Genomic DNA, 22,281 nt, shown 5'->3' with positions numbered 1-22,281 from the left:
CTTTTCTTCTTTTAAAGATGGCCACCGGTCCTTTCCCAATGATGCACCGCGGTTTTCTCCCATGGTGCACCGCGGGTCTTCTCCCATGGTGCACCATGGATTGTCTTCTCCTTCCTTGCGTTCCACTGCCGATACAGCCACCTAATTGGCTGATCGGCACCACGTGACGGGGCGGAGCTACGATGACCATGCGCAGACCAGCTCTCCGGCGCGAGCACACAGCAGAAGACCGGACTGCGCAAGCGCGTCTAAAGAAGCAAGAAGACACCGAAATTAGACGGCTCCATGGAGACGGGGACGCCAGCAACGGAGTGGGTAAGTGAATAACTTCTGTATGGCTCATATTTAATGCACGATGTATATTACAAAGTGCATTAATATGGCCATACAGAAGTGTATAACCCCACTTGCTTTCGCGGGACAACCCCTTTAAGGAATGGACAGCAGACTTCTTGGTAATCTGTGTTGGAACAGCCTTGTAATTTGCATTTACGATTTGAAGCAACAGTTGTTTTTCTTCTTTGTCATTAGCAAAAAGTCTGAAAATTTATGGTCTTTGAGCACAACCTTATTGTAGACATAGGAACCTGAAACTTGGCCCCAAATAAAGGTTTGTTAAAAAGAAAAAAATAGAGGGTATCTTGCTTTGTAGTTGAAAGTTGAGTTTTTTTTTGGCTTACTCTAATGTAGACCCTTAGAGGTGTCATTCATAGTTTGTGACTGAAACTGCACATCATAGGATATATGTAATATGGTGCTGCACAAAAGCTGTCCATCATAAAAGTGCAATGCATTAGCCTTTTTACGATGGTTCAAGGAGCATCATCCTTGGACAGTTGAATAATGGAAGAATGAACGTTCTATGGAATGATGAATCACTCCATCTTCAAATCTGATAAACATATCTGGGGATTGAGAATGCCTGAGGAACACGTTTGCCTGAGTGTGTTGTGCCAACAGTTTAGTACGGCAGTGTTTTACATGGCATGGTCTCAGTCTGTTGGTTAATGTGGCAAGAACCATGAACACGGAGGTGTACCTTATCATTCTAGACAATAATAGGCTTTCACAAAATGTGGCAGTACTCTGGAGATGGTCAGCAGTACTTCCAACAAGGCAACACGCCTTGTCACAAATACCATGTTGTCTTACATTGGTTTAAGGATATGCAGCTCTACGATTGAACTAGTCTAAACACAGTCCCGAGCTCAACCCTACTGAACATCTTTGGTATGAACTGGAACGTCACGTCAGAAAATATGAACCAAGGCAGATGTTTGCAGGATGAAGAGAGGAAATTACCAGCTGAAGAATATCAGACATTAGTAGAAAGTATGCCACTGAGAGTACCCATTGTCATTAGGGCCAAAGGAGGCCCCACTAAAGTATTAACATATATAAATAAAAATGACTTCTGATTTTTGTTCAGTTATCCAACAACCTGTAAAAGCTTGGAAATTGTCTGTGTGACACTGGCAGAAGTTCGGTGATTTTGACAGTGGGGATATGTACCAATCTATGGAAAAGCCCTTTTTTTGACAATAATTTTTATTAAAGTTTTGCATTAACAAGATTATAGTAACATAACATTCAACCTTCAATTTTAGTACACATGTTGAAATCTGATTTATTAGTTGAAAACACAAAATTATGTGAACAAGAAAAAAACCAAAAACGATAACTTGAGTGCCATAGTACATAAATATCAAATAACCATCGGGATGTGGAGTTAAATTGAAATGGAATGTTTCTGTGACAGCCAGGTCTGACCCAAAGGGATGGTTGCATTGGTGTTTAGCCCCCTGTCCACGGCAGTGACGGAATATCACCAGCGATATTCCGCCGCGGGGGAGGAGAGGGGAGAGCTGACAGGTCACCGTGGAGAATCGCAGCATGCTGCGATTTAGATCCTGCTAGCGTAGAATCGCTCTGAGAAACGCAGACACTGCACTTTTCATAGCAACTAGAGATGAGCGAGCACCAAAATGCTCGGGTGCTCGTTACTCAAGACAAACTTTTTGCGATGCTCGAGGGTTCGTTTCGAGTAACGAACCCCATTGAAGTCAATGGGCGACCCGAGCATTTTTGTATATCGCCGATGCTCGCTAAGGTTTTCATTTGTGAAAATCTGCAAAACCCAAGAAAGTGCTGGAAACGACACAGAAACGGATAGGGCAGGCGAGGGGCTACATGTTGGGCTGCATTTCAGGTTCCCAGGTCCCACTATTAAGCCACAATAGCGGCAAGAGTGCCCCCCCCTCCCAACAATTTTTACTTCTGAAAAACCCTCATTAGCAAGGCATATCTTAGCTAAGCACCACACTACCTCCAACAAAACACAATCACTGCCTGCATGACACTCCGCTGCCACTTCTCCTGGATTACATGCTGCCCAATCCCCCCCGCACGGCCCTGTGTAGCCTTCAGCTGCCCTCATGCCACACGCTGGCCTCATAGCCACACCACCCTCATGTTTATTTATAAGTGCGTCTGCCATGAGGAGGAACCGGAGGCACACACTGCAGAGGGTTGGCAGGGCCAGGCAGCGACCCTCTTTAAAAGGGGCGGGGCGATAGCCCACAATGCTGTACAGAAGCAATGAGAAATCCAATCCTGTGCCACCTCCATCAGGAGCTGCACACGTGGGCATAGCAATGGGGAACCCATGTGCCACACACTATTCATTCTGTCAAGGGGTCTGCATGCCCCAGTCAGACCGGGGTTTTTTATAAATAGTCACAGGCAGGTACAACTCCGCAATGGGAATTCCGTGTGCACCCACAGCATGGGTGGCTCCCTGGAACCCACCGGCTGTACATAAATGTATCCCATTGCAGTGCCCTGGACAGCAGAGCTAATGTCAGATTAAATGCAGGTGGGCTTCGGCCCACACTGCATGCCCCAGTCAGACTGGGGTTCTTTATAAGTAGACACATGCAGTTACAACTCCGTGTGGACCGACAGCATGAGTGGGTCCCAGGAAGCCACCGGCGGTACATAAATATATCCCATTGCATTGCCCATCACAGCTGAGGTAACGTCCGATTAAATGCAGGTGGTCTTCGGCCCACACTGCATGCCCCAGTCAGACTGGGGTTTTTAATACATAGACACTGGCAGGTACAAATCCCTAATGTGAAGTCCCTGTGGACCCACAGCATGGGTGGCTCCCTGGAACCCACCGGCGGTACATAAATAAATCCCATTGCAGTGCCCAGCACAGCTGAGGTAACGTCAGGTTTAATGCAGGTGGGCTTCGGCCCACACTGCATGCCCCAGTCAGACTGGGGTTCTTTATAAGTAGACACATGCAGTTACAAGTCCGTGTGGACCGACAGCATGGGTGGGTCCCAGGAAGCCACTGGCGGTCCATAAATATATCCCATTGCATTGCCCATCACAGCTGAGGTAACGTCCGATTAAATGCAGGTGGTCTTCGGCCCACACTGCATGCCCCAGACTGACTGGGGTTTTTAATACATAGACACTGGCAGGTACAAATCCCTAATGTGAAGTCCCTGTGGACCCACAGCATGGGTGGCTCCCTGGAACCCACCGGCGGTACATAAATAAATCCCATTGCAGTGCCCAGCACAGCTGAGGTAACGTCAGGTTTAATGCAGGTGTGGTTCGGCCCACACTGCATGCCCCAGTCAGACTGGGGTTCTCTATAAGTAGACACATGCAGTTACATCTCCGTGTGGACCGACAGCATAGGTGGGTCCCAGGAAGCCACCGGCAGTACATAAATATATCCCATTGCAGTGCCCTGGACAGGAAAGCTAACGTCAGATTAAATGCAGGTGGGCTTCGGCCCACACTGCATGCCCCAGTCAGACTGGGGTTTTTTATAAGTAGACACAGACAAGTACAACTCCCTATTGTGAAGTCCGTGTGGACCGACAGCATGGGTGGGTCCCAGGAAGCCACCGGCGGTACATAAATATATCCCATTGCATTGCCCATCACAGCTGAGGTAAAGTCCGATTAAATGCAGGTGGTCTTCGGCGCACACCGCATGCCCCAGTCTGACCGGGGTTTTTAATACATAGACACTGGCAGGTACAAATACCTAATGTGAAGTCCCTGTGGATCCACAGCATGGGTGGCTCCCTGGAACCCACCGGCGGTACATAAACAAATCCCATTGCAGTGCCCTGCTCAGCAGAGCTAACATCACATACAATAGAGGTGTGCTTCGGCCCACAGTGCATGCCCCAGTCAGAGTGGTAATATGTACCTTAACAGTAACCGCGTTGGTGGGAATGTGGTGGCGACTGCGGACCTAGTAGCGTGGTTTTATTTAGGTGGTTTTCGGAATGTGGCCAGGATTAAGTGGGCCGTGGCGGGGGGATGGTGGGGTGGCTCTCTTGTTGTGTCAGTAAAGGTGAAATTCTTGGACTGCCACCAGACGGACCAATGCAAAGGTATTTGGCAAGAATGTTTTCATTGTTGGAGGAGGAGGGGGATGTTTTTGAGGCACTACGTGTCCTCTCCACGTGTCCGTGGTTATATGCACCTTAACAGTAACCGCGTTGGTGGGAAATGGCCTCGCCACCATCATGTCTTTGGGAAGCCTCCGTTTCCACACCCCAGTGACATAGCATTAGCAGCGGTATAGGCAGAGCCCAGAATTAGTAACATTTCAGCGGTAGCATTAGGGACAGGCCCCAGTAAGATATCACTAGCAGCATTATAGGGGGAGCACACTATTAGTTCCATTTCAGTAGTAGTAGCAGTCAAGACAGGCCCCAGTAACAATTCCGAAGCAGCAGTATAGGGGGAGCACAGTCTTAGTTCCATTTCAGTAATAGTAGCAGTCAAGACAGGCCCCAGTAACAATTCCGAAGCAGCAGTATAGGGGGAGCACAGTATTAGTTCCATTTCAGTAGTAGTAGCAGTCAAGACAGGCACCAGTAACAATTCCGAAGCAGCAGTATAGGGGGAGCACAGTATTAGTTCCATTTCAGTAGTAGTAGCACTCAAGACAGGCCACAGTAACATTCCTGTTGCAGCAGTTTAGGGAGATAACAGTCTCTTTCACATTTCAGTAGTTGCAGTATAGACAAGGCCCCAGTTACATTTATGTAGCAAAAGTGTGGGCCAACTCCACATACCTTGCTGTAGCATGAGTGCAGGCAAAGCCCATAAAAATTACTAGGATTACACTGTAGGCGAGGGCCCCAAAAAATTGGTGTACCAACAGTACTAATGTACCTCAGAAAAATTGCCCATGCCCAACCAAGAAGGCAGGTGAAACCCATTAATCGCTTTGGTTAATGTGGCTTAATTTGTAACTAGGCCTGGAGGCAGCCCAGTTAAAATAAAAATTGGTTCAGGTGCAAGTTTCAACGCTTTAATGAGAATTGAAACATATAAACATTGTTTACAAAAGTCATATGACTGAGCCTTGTGGGCCTAAGAAAAATAGCCCGTTCGGCGTGATTATGTGAGGTTTCAGGAGGAGGAGCAGGAGGAGGAGGATGAATATTATACACAGATTGATGAAGCTAAAAGGTCCCCGTTTTTTATGGTGATAGAGAACGATGCTTCCATCCGCGGGTGCAGCCTACGTATTCTTTTGGTACCGCTGCTGTCCGCTGGTGGAGAAGAGAAGTCTGGGGAAATCCAGGCTTTGGTCATCTTTATGAGTGTAAGCCTGTCGGCACTGTCAGTTGACAGGCGGGTACGCTTATCTGTGATGATTCCCCCAGCCGCACTAAACACCATCTCTGACAAGACGCTAGCCGCAGGACAAGCAAGCACCTCCAGGGCATACAGCGCGATTTCAGGCCACGTGTCCAGCTTCGACACCCAGTAGTTGTAGGGGGCAGAGGCGTCACGGAGGACGGTCGTGCGATCGGCTACATACTCCATCACCATCCTTTTACAGTGCTCCCGCCGACTCAGCCTTGACTGGGGAGCGGTGACACAGTCTTGCTGGGGAGCCATAAAGCTGTCAAAGGCCTTGGAGAGTGTTCCCCTGCCTGCGCTGTACATGCTGCCTGATCTCCGCGCCTCCCCTGCTACCTGGCCCTCGGAACTGCGCCTTCTGCCACTAGCGCTGTCGGATGGGAATTTTACCATCAGGTTGTCCGCCAGGGTCCTGTGGTATAGCATCACTCTCGAACCCCTTTCCTCTTCGGGTATGAGAGTGGAAAGGTTCTCCTTATACCGTGGGTCGAGCAGTGTGTACACCCAGTAATCCGTAGTGGCCAGAATGCGTGTAACGCGAGGGTCACGAGAAAGGCATCCTAACATGAAGTCCGCCATGTGTGCCAGGGTACCTGTACACATGGCTGTCCTCACTAGGAAGATCACTTTCAGGATCCTCCTCCTCCTCAGCCATACAGGCTGAAAGGATGACAGGCAAGCAGCATGGGTACCCACAGCAGTGGGCCAAGCTGTCTCTTCCCCCTCCTCCTCATGCTCCTCCCCCTCCTCCTCCTCAATGCGCTGAGATGTAGACATGAGGGTGCTCTGACTATCCAGCGACATACTGTCTTCCCCCGCCTCCGTTTCCGAGCGCAAAGCGTCTGCCTTTATGCTTTGCAGGGAAATTCTCAAGAGACATAGTAGAGGAATGGTGACGCTAATGAGTGCAGCATCGCCGCTCACCATCTGGGTAGACTCCTCAAAGTTTCCAAGGACCTGGCAGATGGCTGCCAACCAGGCCCACTCTTCTGTAAAGAATTGAGGAGGCTGACTCCCAGTACGCCGCCCATGTTGGAGTTGGTATTCCACTATAGCTCTACGCTGCTCATAGAGCCTGGCCAACATGTGGAGCGTAGAGTTCCACCGTGTGAGCACGTCGCACAGCAGTCGGTGCACTGGCAGATTAAACCGATGTTGCAGGGTCCGCAGGGTGGCAGCGTCCGTGTTGGACTTGCGGAAATGTGCGCTGAGCCGACGCACCTTTCCGAGCAGGTCTGACAAGCGTGGGTAGCTTTTCAGAAAGCGCTGAACCACCAAATTAAAGACGTGGGCCAGGCATGGCACGTGCATGAGGCTGCCGAGCTGCAGAGCCGCCACCAGGTTACGGCCGTTGTCACACACGACCATGCCCAGTTGGAGGCTCAGCGGCGAAAGCCAGCGGTCGGTCTGCTTTGTCAGACCCTGCAGCAGTTCATGGGCCGTGTGCCTCTTCTCTCCTAAGCTGAGTAGTTTCAGCACGGCCTGCTGGCGCTTGCCCACCGCTGTGCTGCCACCCCGCGCGACACCGACTGCTGGCGACGTGCTGCTGCTGACACATCTTTATTGCAAGACAGAGGTTGCGTCGGAGGAGGAGGAGGGTGGTTTAGTGGAGGAAGCATACACCGCCGCAGATACCACCACCGAGCTGGGGCCCGCAATTCTGGGGGTGGGTAGGACATGAGCGGCCCCAGGCTCTGACTCGGTCCCAGCCTCCACTAAATTCACCCAATGTGCCGTCAGGGAGATATAGTGGCCCTGCCCGCCTGTACTTGTCCACGTGTCCGTTGTTAAGTGGACCTTGGCAGTAACCGCGTTGGTGAGGGCGCGTACAATGCTGCGGGAGACGTGGTCGTGCAGGGCTGGGACGGCACATCGGCAAAAGTAGTGGCGACTGGGAACCGAGTAGCGCGGGGCCACCGCCGCCATCATGTTTTTGAAAGCCTCCGTTTCCACCAGCCTATACGGCAGCATCTCCAGGCTGATCAATTTGGCTATGTGCACGTTTAACGCTTGAGCGTGCGGGTGCGTGGCGGCATACTTGCACTTGCGCTCAAACAGTTGCGCTAGCGACGGCTGGCCGCTGCGCTGAGAGACATTGCTGGATGGGGCCGAGGACAGCGGAGGTGAGGGTGTGGGTGCAGGCCGGGAGACGGTCGTGCCTGTGTCCTGAGAGGGGGGTTGGATCTCAGTGGCAGGTTGGGGCACAGGGGGAGAGGCAGTGGTGCAAACCGGAGGCGGTGAACGGCCTTCGTCCCACCTTGTGGGGTGCTTGGCCATCATATGCCTGCGCATGCTGGTGGTGATGAGGCTGGTAGTGGTGGCTCCCAGGCTGATCTTGGCGCGACAAACCTTGCACACCACAGTTCGTCGGTCGTCTGCACTCTCAGTGAAAAACTGCCAGACCTTTGAGCACCTCGGCCTCTGCTGGGTAGCATGGCGCGAGGGGGCGCTTTGGGAAACAGTTGATGGATTATTCGGTCTGGCCCTGCCTCTACCCCTGGCCACCGCACTGCCTCTTCCAACCTGCCCTGCTGCTGCACTTGCCTCCCCCTCTGAAGACCTGTCCTCAGTAGGCTTAGCAAACCAGGTGGGGTCAGTCACCTCATCGTCCAGCTGCTCTTCCTCCGAATCCTCTGTGCGCTCCTCCCTCGGACTTACTGCTCTTACTACTACCTCACTGATAGACAACTGTGTCTCATCGTCATCGTCCTCCTCACCCACTGAAAGCTCTTGAGACAGTTGCCGGAAGTCCCCAGCCTCATCCCCCGGACCCCGGGAACTTTCCAAAGGTTGGGCATCGGTCACGATAGACTCCTCTGGTGGGAAAGGAACCATTGCTGCCCAATCTGGGCAGGGGCCCGAGAACAGTTCCTGGGAGTCTGCCTGCTCCTCAAAATGTGTCATTTTCATGGAGTGAGGAGGCTGGGAGGAAGGAGGAGCAGCAGCCAGAGGATTCAGAGTTGCAGCAGTGGACGGCGCTGAACTCTGGGTGGTCAATAGATTGCTGGATGCACTTTCTGCCATCCACGACAGGACCTGCTCACACTGCTCATTTTCTAATAAAGGTCTACCGCGTGGACCCATTAATTGTGAGATGAATCTGGGGACCCCAGAAACTTGCCTCTCTCCTAATCCCGAAGCAGTCGGCTGCGATACACCTGGACCAGGAGCTCGGCCTGTGCCCACACCCTGACTTGGGCCTCCACATCCTCGCCCGCGTCCACGTCCTCTAGGCCTACCCCTACCCCTCAGCATGGTGTATTACGAGTAGAGCCAAAACAGAACGCTGTAATTAAATGTGCCGCTTATTGGCCTGTGGTTGGAGGCTGACTTCGCTTACAGAACGCACAGCAGAGCCAGGAAACAATTTTGCGCAAGCCTGCTGTAATGCTTAGTTGCGTATTAATTAGATCTACTACCCCCAGCAGACACGCAGTACACTGAAGACGGTCACAGGCAGCCCAAAGATAGTATTTTTCCCCAATTTTTTTGAAAAAGCCCACTGCCTATATATACAGTATATCTCTTTCACCTTTCCCACTGTCCCTGCCTCACCAGTACTGCCCCTATACTCTGTACAATGACTGCAGACTGAGGACGCAATGGTCTGCACGCCCGATATACAAAAAAAAATAAATTGTGCAACACTGTTAAAAGCAGCCTCAACAGTACTGCACACGGTCAGATGTGGCCCTAAGAAGGACCGTTGGGGTACTTGAAGACTAAAATAACACCTAACACTCTCCCTATAGCAGCTACAGCAAGACAGCACTTTCCCTGATCTCTGTCACCATGCATCTGTGTCGAGCCGCGGGCAGATTTTAATACTCGGGTGTCACCTGATCTCCCCAGCCACTCACTGCAGAGGGGTGGTATAGGGCTGGAACATCTCAGGAGGAAGTTGTAATGCCTTCCATGTCTTTCTATTGGCCAGAAAAGCGCGCAAATGTCTCAGAGATGAAAGTGAAAGTAACTCGAACATCACGTGGTGCTCGTCTCGATTAACGAGCATCTCGAACACTCTTATACTCGAACGAGCATCAAGCTCGGACGAGTACGCTCGCTCGTCTCTAATAGCAACGCTATGGAAAGCTTTACAGATCGCTGGCGGATCATCACCTGTAGATATGCAGTCGTCCAAGTCAAAGTTGGACTGAATTATTTTCTGAAGTAAAGTCTGTTTTAAGGCCTCCTATAGATGCTGTTTAGGCATATAATTCAGGAACTCATAGATTGGACGGGGAACTTGTTGGGAAGTTTGTGGTTGGGAGTTTAAATACTGTTTAATTCTGAGGTATGTATAAAAGTCCCGTTGGTCTATATGAAATTGTTGTACTATATCTGTAAAACCCCTAATTCTCTCTTGTTGGAATAAGTCTCAGATAAACTCCATATCTTTTTTAAGTCCAATATTTCAATTGGAGTTGAATGGGTAGATATTGTGTGGGTTTTTAAATAGAACCTAGCAAGACACGCTATGAGGAGAATGAGGTTCCCAAGAAAAGCACATTTTTAATAGTAAGGCTATTACAAAGATATTATTGGTATCATAAATCAATAAATAAAACTTGGTTTTGGCTGATCAGTGTATGCAGATGTCTTTAAGGGGATTCCTAGTAATGATCATAGTCATGCAAGTTTATCATACTTTTTGCTTTAATTCCTCTTTTCCTTCATAATTTCTTAAATATCAGTTAATGAGAACATTTTATTGGCATCCAGAAACTTAGATCATGTATAGACCTAAGGCTTTGTGCGTATGGGCGTACCATTTTCGTCCGTCTCTGCTCTGCCTCTCACTTTACTAACTCTCCCCTTCCACTCTCAATCACAGAAAATGGCCGTTACTTACTGAGTGAGGAGTGCATATAGATGCATCCTCTCACCATGCAGGTAGCTGAGTACCAAATGGAGGAGCGAATAACACCTGTGCAGGACACCGATAAGACAGCCACTCACACTGCCTCTTGATAATGAGGGGGGGGGGGGGTGGCTGCTTGGTGTATACTCCCACACATAGTGTATACAGGGTGCTAGACCATTCTAATATATGTAGTTCACCATGCAGACCAGCAACCTATTAATGACACCATGATAATTCAGCAGGATGCCCTGCATTTTTAACAGTGAACCACATTGGCACTGCCACCCTGGTCTCCCCCTGGAGTCTTAAAGTCACACTGCATGTGAATAATCGATAATAAATGCAAGGCATTGGTTGGATGTTGGCCAAGATACATGAGCCACTTCACGGTTCCTTGCGTTGTAGTGGTTCCGTACACTAATATAAATGCATCACAGAAGGGGATATAAAAAATTAAAAACAATCACAGAAAATGGCCGTTACATACTGAGTGAGGAGTGCATATAGATGCATCCTCTCACCATGCAGGTAGCTGACTACCAAATGGAGGAGCGAACAACACCTGTGCAAGACACTGATAAGACAGCTACTCACACTGCCTCTTGATAATGAGGGGAGTGGCTGCTTGGTGTATATTCCCACACATAGTGGATACAGGGTACCAGACCATTGTAATATATGTGGTTCACCATGCAGATCACAACCTTCTCTCTTTCTCTATCAGGCACCCTAGCATCTCCACTGACCCTCCTATCTATCGCACCTCTAGGAACTTCCAGTCCGTCCACACTAAACAGTTTGCTGAGACCATTCAGTCCTTCTTGCCCCTTATCTCTCTCCTCCCCTGCCCTTACCTGGCAGCCGAACACTACCACACCACCCTCAGCTGTGCCCCGGATGAAACAGCACCGCCTGTGACTCAAGCTGTTAAACGCAGAACACAGGAACCTTGGCTCACGTCCCAAATGCGCCTCATCCGACGGTGCTCTAGGTGCGCCGAGCAGCTGTGGAGAAAGTCAAAGCAGACTTCCTCCACTTTAAATTCATGCTTAAAACTTATAACCTAGCCCTTCACCATGCAAAAACAAGTTTATTTCACCTCCCTTGTCTCCTCAGTATCACAACCCCAAATGACTCTTTGAGACCTTCCACTCCCTCCTCAGCCCCAAAGAACAGGCCCCTGCGACAGACCTTACTGCTGGAGAACTAGCTGCCTATTTCAAATAAAAAATCAACAACATTCGAAAAGAAATCTCTGAAAACTGCATGGCTAGCTTCGATCCCAGTTTCCTCAGCACTGCTTCCAGAACTTATTCACTTTCTACGTTAGAACCAACGACAAAGGAAGAAGTCTCCAGGCTCCTTTCCGCTGCCCACCCCACCACCTGCGCTAGTGACCCTCTCCCCTCTCACCTCCTCCGGTACCTTGCTCCAGCTCTCATTACTCACCTCACCACAATCTGCAACCTCTATCTAACTTCTGGCACTTTCTCCTCCTCATTTAAACACTTCATCATATTCCTTCTGCTTAAAAAACCAACCCTGGACCCGACTGATGCTGCCAACTACTGACCTGTCTCAAACCTCCCCTTCCTCTCCAAATTACTAGAATGCCTGGTCTACTCCCGCCTTACACGCTTTCTCTCTGACAACTCACTCCTTGACCCTCTCCAGTCTGGTTTCCGCTCTCTCCACTCGACCAAAACTGCCCTCACAAAAGTAACAAATGACCTGATAATTGCAAAGTCGAGAGGTGACTACTCCCTACTAATGCTCCTTGACCTGTCTGCTGCATTTGACACTGTCGACCATAACCTCCTTCTCACTATGCTCTGCTCTATTGGTCTCAAGGACACTGCTCTCTCCTGGTTCTCTTTCTACCTCTCTGAGCGCTCTTTTAGTGTCTCCTTTGCTGGTTCTATCTCCTCTCCACTTTCTCTCGCTGTTGGGGTACCCCAGGGCTCAGTCCTTGGTCCCCTTCTCTTCTCTATCTATACTGCCCCAATTGGACAAACCATCCAGAAATTCGGCCTCCAATACCATCTCTACGCTGACGACACCCAACTATACACCACCTCTCGTGAGATCTCTGGACCATTCCTCCAAAATATCACCGACTGTCTGTACGCTGTCTCTAACACTATGCCCTCCTTTTTTCTCAAACTAAACCCCTCTAAAACTGACCTCCTTGTCTTTCCACCTTCCAATGGCCCTCCCCTCAACATCTCCATTCCAGTGTCTGGCACCATCATAACCCCCAGACAGCATGCCCGCTGCCTTGGGGTCACACTGGACTCTGACCTCTCCTTTACCCCCCATATCCAATCTCTGGCCCAAACATGCCACATGCACCTCAGTAATATTGCTAAAATACGTCCGCTCCTCACCCCGGACACGCTAAAGACACTCGTGGTCACCCTCATCTACTCCCGGCTTGACTACTGCAACTCGCTACTCATCGGCCTCCCTCGCACTAGACTTGCTCCACTCCAATCCCTACTAAATGTGGCAGCTAGGCTCATTTTTTTATCCAGCCGTTACTCAGATGCCTCTGCACTATGCCAGTCGCTGCATTGGCTGCCCATCCATTGCAGAACTAAATTTAAACTTCTCTACTTCACACACAAAGCTCTGCATGGCGCCACACCAGCATACATCGCCTCCCTCCTGTCTGTACACCACCCAGCCCGCTCACTCCGATCCGCTAACACACTCAGACTAAACACCCCTGTAATACGAACCTCACATGCTCGCCTACAGGACTTCACCAGAGCAGCACCAGTCCCCTGGAACGCTCTACCCCAAGGCATCCGGACAATTCAGACGTGCCTTTAAAACACACCTCTTCAGGGAAGCATACCAAATCTCCTGACCTCCCTATGGCGCCCCACCCCGTTTGCCTTCTAATAACTGATTTCCACGTGAAATCCCTGATTGACTGTGTTCCCCATGCCTCTCTCCTCCCCTCCCCCTTGCACCTTGTGTTCCACCCCAACCCATTTGTTTCAAACTGAATTTACCTCACATTGTAATTTTTGTATTGTTTTGCATTTATCCATGCCTGAAAGCGCTGCGGAATAAGTTGGCGCTATACAAATAAAGATTATTATTATTATTATTATTATTACCATGGCCACATTTGTAGAAAACCATAATAAGGTGTCATAGAGGTTCATGGGGCTTTTTTTCTTACCTCCACTTGTGGATTGTTGCAATCAGAGGTATGCAGAGATTTTTTTTTCTAAAAAGAAATTGTGACATGCTCAGTGGCATGTCAGATTACAGACATCCTCTACTCTAAATACATTGCATAGCTGCTTAGCTAACAGAAGATTACACAGTCTGGATACATTTGTGAATTAACCCTATCTTTTAATGTATTGCATTACCTATGATGAATAAAAATAAATAAAAAAATTATATTTATTGAACTATTAACCTTCCTGAGGAGCACCATACATGTATGGCACAAGTTGTGCATCACTAAATCACGATGGCTCAGCACTGAGTCCACTCCATAAAGGGTGGGTGTCAGCTGTCTTTTACAGCTGGCAACTGGCTACAATGGCCAGGATTGAAGATAACTCTGATCCAGGTCAAAGATACTTTAGATGCAGCTGTCCATAATGACTTGCCTGCTACGAGATCACAGGCTGCCATTTGGTTTCTATGCAGCCAGGGCACTTGTGAAGGCCCCAGGTCTGCCATGGATTGCCTCTTTTAAACTATGCCTGCATGTGTATCATATACACATGTATATTGTGCATGTGGTTAGACAATCACAAGTTCAAGGCGAAATCAAGTAAAATTAATAAAGAGTTTTTGTTTATTACTGTATTACTTTTAACACATATTAAAAGTTTAAGAAAAATCCTTTTCCTAGTTGCTGCACCAAAAAAATTAAGAAAATAAAAATATCATTTTACATTTATCCAACATGGTAAAATCTGTGAGAAATTGCAAAAAAATGCAATTGAATAAAAAAATGATGAAAACGTTTTTTGTACCCCAAAATGGTGCCATCAAAAACTATCAAGTCACACTCCAAAAATGAGCCCTCACGCAGCTCCTTTAGCAATTATTTTTTTTTTTATAAATGTGGTATCTGTGTAATCATACTAACCCACACAATAAAACTAAAATATCAATTTTACTGCACTGTGAATGATGTAAAAAAAAACCTCCCCAAAAATGGCTAATCAATAATTATGTTGTTTTTTTTTGTTTTCATTTTACCCCACTTAGACATTCTTAAATATTTTCCAATACATTATATGGGATACGTTTGAAATGTCCCCCCAAAAACAAGCCCTTGTATGTCTATGTTGCCAGAAAAATATAAGTTATGTTTTTTTTAATAGTGTAGTTGGAAAAGTGAAAACAAAGAACATGAAAAAGGGCTGCAGAGGCAAAGTAGTTAAAAATATCCTAACATTTTGTATTTATAGGTCCTATGTAGTCATGTGTATATCTATGGTTACTGACTACAAACAAACCCTGGGTTATCTGATCTTGTATTCATAATACTTTCCATCAGCCCCATATATTTTATAAAACAGAAAGTAGGGAACAAATGGAAAAAAGTGTGATTGCAGGATCAAACTATGGAGGGTCTGTTTGCTGTCTGTAACCCTTCGGAGTCTAGACAAGTTCAGTCGATTTGAATATTTCTTATGGAAACAGTAATTATTGAATATTTATAGAGTAATATAAGGGTCTTACTGAATATCAATAAACACATGGCATTTAGTAAAAATACCTTTATCATGATGCTTTTTTTTTTGGCAGTGCTGTAAACATAACTACTCGCAAAGCTACTTTTCTATAATAACAAAATTTGCAGCGCCAACAAATCTAGTTGCAGAGGAGAGCTGTAAGAACATAATGCTTTAAAACTTACTGAAAACAGATTAACAATTTTAAGTTTTTTATACTTACAAATGTCTATGCACACCAACACGTACAATAAAAGCACATACAAATCATATATAATCCAAATTCCACATGCGGTTAATCCTTCCCTATTTGCAATGAACTTTTTTTTGTTACTTTAGGAGTAAAGATAACACTTATCATTTGAAAAGATCACAACGGCCTCTAGAGGTATGAGAATTAATAATTGTTATGTTTGTGTGGTGCATAAAAATGGCGCACCTCACGGATGTCAAGGATATATCTCACTAAAATGTTACTCTTGTCCACGAGGGATAAATAAGCACCAGAAAGCAGGGAACATTTTCTAGTGGTGGAATATAGAGGAGAATATACAGCAGGTGGAAAAAAGCAATAACTATATGTGCATATATGTATATACTTATATATATATATATATATATATATATATATATATATCAGAGCAAATGTATAATTTATTGTGGAAAACAAAACACTTGAAGAGAGGTTCTAGTACCCTGTTGGGCCGCCTCTAGCTTGGGTGCAAGATGTGATACGGGCGGGCATGGAGGCATACAGGTTCTGTATGGTATCCTGCAGTATGTTGGTCCACATTTGCTGTAACTAAGCTGCTAGATTGTGCAAACTAATAAGTTATTTTAGTTGGCATCCCAGATGGTCTCATACATGTTCTACTGGCGATAAACCAGGTGACCAGACAGGTCACGAAAGTGTGACAACGTTGGGGAGACATTCCTGTGACACTGTTGCTGTTTGCAGCCAAGCATTATCCTGCTGGGAAAAAATGCCTCTAGGAAGCCGCCATGAGAGACAACACACTTGGCTGCAGGATGTTCTGAACATATCACAGAGCTGTCATTGTCCCTTGTGCCACTACTAGGGGTGACTAACTGTCGTATGCAATTGCCCCCAGACCATCACATCAGCAGTGGCAGGATTGAGATGTTCAACCCCAGGTCTTCAGACATAGGGCTGTCTTCAGTGCACAAACTAAACCTGGATTTCTCACTGAAAACAACACAATTTCACTTCATAGCAGTCCAATTTTGTCATTCATGACACCACTGCAAATGGAGGCAATAGTGGGTGGGTTTCAAAGGCATCCTGAGCCCAGTCATCTTGCGTGCGTGCCCTCACTTATTCAATCATCTCAATATCTTCTAACAGCCTGCTCAGAAGTACCCAATAGAGATGAGAGAGCACACTCGTCCGAGCTTGATGCTCGTTCGAATATTAGGGTACTCGAGATGCTTGTTACCCGAGTCGAACACCACGCAGTACTCGAGTCAATTGCATTTCCTTCCCCGCATGTTTAGCGCCATTTTCTAGCCAATAGACATGCGGGGAAGGCATTACCACTTCCTGCTGTGACGTGCCAGCCCTCTTCACCCCCCCCTACAGTAGTAAGTGGCTGGGCCGATTAGGTGACCGCCAAGTACTTAAACTGGTCCTGCCCGTGGCTTGCCTCAGACACATGCTGGCAGAGGTTAGGGATAGTGCTGCTGCTGAAATAGGGACAGTAGAGTAGGATCCCGTCGTCAAGAACCCCAACGGTCCTTCTTAGGGCTACTCCTCATAGTGTGCATTACAATTGTGGCTAGCTGGGAGCAGTAGTGCACTAATTTTTTTTTATTAAGCATCTAGGGCTGTGCAGGCAATTTCAGCTACACTGTTCTGTGTGTGCAGTGCATAAGGCAGAGTGTAGGGGCACAGCTACTTATATAGGGAAAGTTTTACAGTCGTCCTGATCCTCTGTACAAGAACCCCAACGGTCCTTCTTAGGGCTACATCTCACCGTGTGCATTATAGTTGTGGCTGGCTGGGAGCAGTAGTGCATCAATTTTTGTATTACGCATCTAGGCCTGTTCCCAGCCTTTCAGTAATAACATTCTCAGCCTGCAGTGCCATACAACCAGCTCTCACCGTGAAACTGCACTCTAACATTTCCTAGCCTACTGTAAACTACTTCAGTTATACCGGTCTGTGTCTGCAGTGCATAACGCAGAGTTTAGGGACACAGCCACTTCTATAGGGAAAGTTATACAGTCCTGATCCTCCGTGCAAGAACCCCAACGCTCCTTCTTAGGGCTTCATCAGACCATGTGCTTTACAGTTGTGGCTGGCTGGGAGTAGTGGTGCATCAGTTTTTGTATTATGGATCTAGGCCTGTTCCCAGCCTTTCAGTAATGGCGTTCTCAGCCTGCAGTGCCGTACAACCAGCTCTCACCGTGAAACTGCACTGTAACATTTCCTAGGCTACAGCAAACTACTTCAGTTATACCGTTCTGTGTCTGCAATGCATTAGACAGAGGTCTCACCGCTAAACAGTACTGTAATATTTCCTGGGCCACTGCAAAGTATTTCAGCTCTGCCGCTGTGCAGAGCATCTCACAATACCCTTTCCTTGGTGAGGTTGAGATAGCCGCAGTTACCAGCACTATCCATGGGTTTGGAGTCTTCTCCCACTCCATAAAGCCTCTCTTATCTACAAATCTCTGGGAGTGGTAAATTACCCCTAGGTATCAGAGCAAGACAGCGGGTTAATTCTTTCAAGTCACAGCATAGAGCCTCCGCTATCTACAAGTCTCTGTGTGCGGTGAATTAAACCACAGTTGTCAGTGCTGTACAGTGGGGTAATTTATTTGTGCCCATGATGAGGGGTAGTGGTAAGGGTTGAGGACCCGAATACAGGCGTCCAAGTGAGGGTGTGGGCACAGGACAAGTTCCTGAGAGTGGTGAATCACAGCCGGCTGCTGCGGGATTAGGAGAGAGGCAAGTTTCTGGGCTTCCCAGCTTCATATCACAATTTACGCGTCCGTGTGGTAGACCTTTATTACAAACAGAGCAGTGCGAGCAGGTCAGAAAACGCGTCCAGCAGTGTATCAACCACCCAGTCTTCTACGCAGTCCACTACTCCCGGCCTAGGAACTGCAACTCTGAATCCTCTGGCTGCTCCTCCTGACATATTCTGAGCAGGCAGACTCCCAGGAGCTGCCATGAGTGGGAAAAAATGGTTCATCTCTCATCTGAGGAGTTTGTCGTGACCGATGCCCAACCTTTGGAAAGTTCCCGGAGTCCAGGTGATGAGGCTGGGGACTTCCGGCAACTGTCTCAAGAGCCTTTTGTGGATGAAGATGATGAGACACAGTTGTTTGTCAGTGAGGTAGTAGTAAGGGTAGTAAGTCCGAGGGAGGAGCGCACAGAGGATTCGGAGGAAGAGCAGCTGGACGATGAGGTGACTGACCCCACCTGGTATGCTAAGCCTACTGAGGACAGGGCTTCAGAGGGGGAGGCAAGTGCAGCAGCAGGACAGGTTGGAAGAGGCAGTGGAGTGGCCAGGGGTAGAGGCAGGGCCAGAGCGAAGAATCCCCCAACTGTTTCCCAAAGCACCAGCTCGCGGCAAGCCTCCGTGCAGAGGGCTAGGTGTCCAAAGGTGTGGATGTTTTTTTAGTGAGAGTGCGGACGACCGACGAACAGTGGTGTGCAACATGCGTGATCAGCCGGGGAGCCACCACTACCAGCCTCACCACCACCAGCATGCGCAGGCATATGATGGCCAAGCACCCCACAAGGTGGGATGAAGACCATTCACCGCCTCCGGGTCACACCACTGCCTCTTCCTCTGTGCCACAACCTGGCACACTGATCCAATCCCCCTCCCAGGACACGAGCACGAGCGCCTCCTGGCCTGACCCTGGGCCCACTCATGTGCTTCCCACACAGAGTATTGCTGCATTGTGGAGATGTGTAGAAGTGCTGGCACCAGAGTCCCCTTTATGCCCACGTTTGTGGCTCCTGACAATTTTGTGACGGAGGTGGCATGGGATTGGAATGATGATCGTACGTCAATTTATCATCAATTCTCAACAGCATTGTGGGCTATCGCCCACACTTTCAAAGAGGGTCGCTGCCTGGCCCTGCCAACCCTCTGCAGTGTGTGCCTCCGGTTCCTCCTCATCCAGTACGCACTTATAAATAGACATGAGGGTGGTGTGGCTATGAAGCGAGCGTGTGGCATGAGGGCAGCTGAACGCTGCACAGGGAAACTTTTGTGTGCGCTGCGGACGCAGGGTCGTGCGGGGCGTTGGACTGCAATGCCAGCATGTAACCCAGGAGAGGAGGCAGCGGTGTCACCTACAGGCAGTGATTGTCCTTGGTTGCAGGTAGTGTGGTGCTTGGCCAAGATGTGCCAGCGCGTGCGCATTGCTAATGAGGGTTTGTCTAAGGTAAATTATTAGGGGGGTGACCGCCAGACTCTTGCCCCCATTTTGGCTTAATAGTGGGACCTGGGAGCCTCAGATGCAGCCATGCATGCTGCCCCTGCCCTTCCCTATCCGTTTCTATGGTGTTTCACAAGTCATCACCTATGCAGATCATCAGTCCCATACAAAAATGCTCGAGTCCCCCATTGACTACAATGGGGTTTGTTACTGGAAACGAGCTCTCGAGCATTACGAAAAGTTTGACTCAAGCAACGAGCACCTGAGCATTTTGGTGCTCGCTTATCTCTACTACCCAAGTTCTTGCATTTCAATAATGAGCCCCCTTTCAAAATCTTTTAGCATACCACAATACTGTCACGTTTTTCAATTTTTATTTAGTAATTATTCATTTTAATGGTCCTATATGATATACATATAGCTAGATGTCAGTTTAATTTCCAAAGGAAAGACAATAAGTTGCATAACTGTAACAAGATACAGTAAGAGAAAGCCCTTCCCAAGAAAACTAATCTAGACTTTTACAGAAATATTCTTTTCATTTTTAAACATTCATTTCCTGTCTTATACAATGTTGTAGCATAACTTTAATGACTTTTGACCACTGAATACCCTATCTTTCTGGTCAAAAAAGTAGTAAAATCCCACACCACATGCTGTGGGAATAATTAACGGCTTAAAAGCTGTGAGATTTGAAAAAAGGCCTGCTTATTTTTCTGGACACAGTACCAGTTTTGTCAATGAGCAGTTGTTTAGTATAGACCAATTTACTTGAATAGGCTTAAGCTACAAAACAGAACCCTGTGCCTGGAGAGGAGTGGCACTGCCTGTGGATGAAAATACTGTACCTTTTCTTTACTCATACAATTCTATGAAAATACAAAAAGTGCTATCACGTTCTAGAATTAGGAATTTAATGTGTATTGCACATTTTACCTGCATAAATAGTAATCTTCTTCTAAAACACTTAAGTTGTGTACTACCTTTTAAGTGTAGATCCCCAATGATAACATTTTTAGCATGCCCCTTTCATGTCATGTCAAGGAGATCAATTCTCTTGTATATCTTGTTGCTTCAAAGTGAGTATTAGATCATTGCACATGAAAGATGGAAAATATTAGGGAATGCTTCCACTCATTTTGGTGTAAAAAGACATTAGTGAAGAATAGATCTCCTGAACATGATGTGAAAGGACCTTGAGATGCCAAGATAACAACCGTGGGGCACAGGGGTCTCTAGTTATTTAGAACAGAGAGCGATACAAAAGTAATTTTTTAAAACATCTTTAATGATGAATTACGTAGTTTGGCTTTATAGGAAACAACATTTGTTGTAAGGGTGCCATGTCACAAATGCCACTGAAACCCATGTTGCCTTTAAAGTAATAAGGTAAATATGCCGTTTTTAACATATTTTTTTCTAACACACTGCAGCATAGTTTGCTAGTTTACTATTGGTCAATACTCAGAAATCTATTACAGATCCTACTAATTTCCAAAAGATAACATAACAAAAGGTTACACTTTTCAATTGGGTCAACAAGTGCTATACAGTATATACTTGGGCTGAAATTCTTTTTCTATGGTTACATATTTAAAAAGGATTTAATTTTTATGTATTTGTTGACTCACCATAAGGCAATTTAGCTGTAAATCCAAACCTCAGTGACTCATAATTTCAATTTAAAATACCAGACTTGAGTACTACTGCCATAAAATGAACAAGTCCTCTACAGACTACTTTGTAAAGAGAAATACTTTCTTGTCTGAACTGGCCATGGATTTGTCCTCACAGAATGGGCAATACAAATTGAAAATATGTCACAGTGTCTTTGATCCTAATATGTGAAATAAGCATTTGTTCCCTTTCCGGCTATTTTCTTCGTCTGTATCTGTTATTAATATGTATTTCAATCAATTTCATACTTGCACTTTTTTCAGGAAATAAGCTTAGCTTAGGCTTACTTTCTGTTTGAAGATTTTTGATGTTCTTGTATTATTTTAATTACCTCTGTCATATTTTTCTTTTATGTATTGCTATTTTTGCTGAACTCTTCTTGGGAAAATATATTGTATTACAAGAAAAGGATAATAATCATTAAAATTCATTGATGTTGTGCAGAGTATTAGATTTTACACATATATGTACATTTTCTTATCCGAAATAAAAAAATAGAGAATGAGTGGAAACATAATATCACTCCAACTTCCCTTACTAAGTCCAGATAAAGCTATTGTAATATTTGAATAGGAGGCTCATGGGAGATGGTTGCTAACTTCTTATCGAGTGTTAGGAAGTGGTCTTTGAAATTGCTGTGCTTCATCGAATATTTTCATTACCAGTTTTTGGAAAGCAATTTAGAGATGCACTGATTGTAAAGCTTGTCTTTTAAATCTTTAAAACCTGGTCACTTTTGTAGCACACAGGGCTATTACCAGTTATTGAAACTTCTTAAATCATTAATTGATCAAATTTGCTATGTGTATGTGTGTTATAATGACGTTATTATTAGCCTTTAGTATTATGATAAACTGTTGCTCTTGTAGATTACACTATGTCTTTTTTTACATTTTCACTATAGGATGAATT

This window comes from Eleutherodactylus coqui, chromosome 1 (assembly GCF_035609145.1).
Source record: "Eleutherodactylus coqui strain aEleCoq1 chromosome 1, aEleCoq1.hap1, whole genome shotgun sequence".
NCBI lineage: Eukaryota > Metazoa > Chordata > Amphibia > Anura > Eleutherodactylidae > Eleutherodactylus > Eleutherodactylus coqui.
The sequence above is the reverse complement of the archived record's forward strand: the minus strand, read 5'-3'. Positions refer to the sequence as shown.